The sequence below is a fragment of the Myotis davidii genome, unplaced genomic scaffold, assembly GCF_000327345.1.
Source record: "Myotis davidii unplaced genomic scaffold, ASM32734v1 scaffold570, whole genome shotgun sequence".
Taxonomy (NCBI): domain Eukaryota; kingdom Metazoa; phylum Chordata; class Mammalia; order Chiroptera; family Vespertilionidae; genus Myotis; species Myotis davidii.
The window spans coordinates 3411735-3414758 of record NW_006283631.1 but is presented as its reverse complement, the minus strand read 5'-3'; positions in this window follow the sequence as shown (position 1 = coordinate 3414758).

Sequence of the window (3024 nt, the reverse complement as noted above, 5' to 3'; positions counted from 1 at the left end):
GAGAGAGAAGAAGAGATTAAACTAGAGTCCGAGCAGGCTGGGTCTGGAGTGGGAGGGCAGCGAAGGGGGACGGGAAGGGGCGGGAAGAGGAGGCAGGTCCCAGGCCGTCCGGGTTTTCCGAGAGCCTCGGCCGCCTGCGCACTTGGCCATTAATCCAGGATTGACAAGAATCCCTAATTAATTTAATTAGGCGTGGATTTTGCGTCGGTGTCAAGACTTAGTTAAACACCAGGGAGCTGGACCTACTCCGCCGGGGCGTGGCCAAAAGGAAACTGACAAGTGCGCGGCTGCCGGAGGGAGTCCGGGATCCCGACTCCGCGGCAGACCCCGCGTGCCCGCCCGGCTTCAGGGCTGCCCCGCACCCCTGCCCTGCTCCTGCGCCAGGCGCCCCGCAACCCAGTTCCGTTCTCCTGACCCGATGTTGCAAGTCGACATCCCCGCTGCCGACCCGACCCCACCTACACCTCGCAGCCCGGCATGCTGGCTTTACCGCCCACCCTGCCCAGGGTCCTCTGCAGCCTCCCCAACGGCCTCCCGGCCCGCAGCCGGAGCTGCGCGGGGTCGTCACCAGCCGCCCGGCCCTGGGGAATTTGTGATTTACCCCGCTGCTGGCGTCCCGGAGCCCAAGCCGACTCCTCCATCGACAGCCACGCTGGAAGGGCCGGTCAATTTAACACATTTCCCGAGCAGCTGTTCCCTGACAGATTCCATATGAAAGTGTTTCCTTAGCGCCCGACCGAGGACAGTTAGACTTCGTTCCCTCTGGGAGGTTTCGGGACCCTCACCCCAGCTCCCTTGTCACTAACTCCCTGTGTCCGGGCCGCTCTGGACATGAACTGCAAGAGCTCTTCTTTGGCAACCTGGAAAACATTCTAGTTGATTTCCTGATTTTTGAAAAGCAAGTGATTACCCTTCTTTGAATTAAAAAAAAAAAATCAGTGGATGTTAAGTTCGTGCCCCTCTTCATTTTATTTGTTGTGGACTATTAAAAAAGCGATGTTCCCCGGGAGAAAAGTCTCTCGCTCTCTCCCTGGACTGTTTTCATCGAAACAGTTATGTGGAAGGAATGTCTATATTCCTGAGTCATTTGTCTGTATTGAGCTGGCTGTGAGAAGTGTGGCCACAAATGTATCTCACATAAGAATATTTACATATGGAAAGTTATATTATTTGAGTTTGTAAACAAATATACTTCTTCAAGTGTAGCTTTGGGGACATTTTCAAAGAGTCTGAGTGTTAATAAACAATGAATGCAGGCTTTCTGATGTGAAAGGTAACTTGGTTCATTTTCTTAGATCTAATACTCCTAGTAAAAAATAAAAATAAAGCAATTACAAAAACTTTGATATGTTTATCTTCCATCCATTGGTTAAAAGCCTCAGCACAAAGTTAACAGGTAATTTGGGACGTTCCAACAAAGCAACCTGAAACATTTGTAGGAAAAGAACACAATTAAAACTATATATTAGTGTTTCTAGATATATGTAAATAGAGGCTATACATATCTGTCATATTATACTACTCTTCAGATTAAAATGTTCACAGTTGGCAAACTTGAGATGGAAATCATACTTCTAAGAAGTATTTGCCTTGTTTTCTCTTGAATGCTGAAGTTATATTTTGTTCTTCTTAAAACATTTCACTTATTGCTACTTTTAGGAGAAATAATTAAGATCTTTATGTTTCCAGTGCAATAACTCTTAGGTATTAATTAATTATATTAGTGCTTGCTTTTATTTTATTATGCTACAAAAGAGACTAAAGTACACTTTCCAAAGTTATATGAATTTAGGAACATGGCTTTACAATGTAATCACTTTAGTCCTGATATTGTGAGAGGGGAATAAGCATAAAACTTTAATCCTTTAAGAAAATCTGTTTTTAAGGTTATTGAGCAGAGTGAACAGAAAGAGCTCCCAAACTGAGGTGTTAAATACTATTCACAAATAGCTTCAAAATGACCACTTTAGAAGTCTGGTAAGGGATCAAGACACTCACCAGCTACTTTTTTTTTTTTTTGCCATGATTTCTAGGTCTGATCTCAAATTCCATCTACTGAGCTGGAGGGAAAGATGACCATTTTAAAGGTAATCAGAGAAGGTTCAGACAATTGATGTGATTCACACCAAATAGATTTTCCCGGCTCTTTGTATATTTAGGAATAGTGGTGTTGATAGAGTTATGAGAGATCTGCAGTGTCTGATCACGGATTCTACTGGCCTAAGGGAAACCTACTTAAAAAAAACCACACCAAGGTTTTGAAATGATATGCTAATAAATGCTCATGAAGTTCTAATGAGGTTGTTTTATTAAATAGTAAATGTTTTCTGGAAACAGGGTATTTCAAAATACAGTTTTGGTAAAAAAAAAATTGATAGTAAAGCTCAGTTAACAGCCTGCAGACAGGTATACAAGTTCCAATAAAATTCAGGACGCCGAGTCCCCCCCAGCTAGTGAATTATATAAAATAAACATGTAGTGTGGTAGTTAGTTTTAAAACGGTCCCCCTCAAACTGGTTATTTAAGGTACAGTCATTTATGACAAATATATTTCTGGAGCTGATTTTCACCTCTCAAATATCTGCAGAAAACTGTGGTTTGGGTATCTAGCGATTCTGAACAAGTTGGTTCTCACAGTTGACCCAAACCAAGGCCAACAGTTTATTTATCTCCATATCTTTTCGTACTTATAGCAAACAAGGAAAAATGAGGTTTATGCAAGGCCAGATAATTAATGTAGTATGAGTTACAGAAAATGCTTAATCGCGTTAATGTTTATTGATGTAAATAACAACAAACACCTAAACAATTTCTCTCTCAGAAGAAATCTCCTTTTCTTGCCTAGGGCAGCCTTCCCCCAGTCCTCTAATAACCGGTTCCTTTAATGCGAGAAACTAATTTGCAACCAACCTGTGAGTGCCTTCACCTTCAGGGCAGAAGAAACACCGACTTTTAATGCACTTTTGCAAATAAATCATTGCATTTTAATCACACACCATTCTATGCAGACACACTCCCATGATT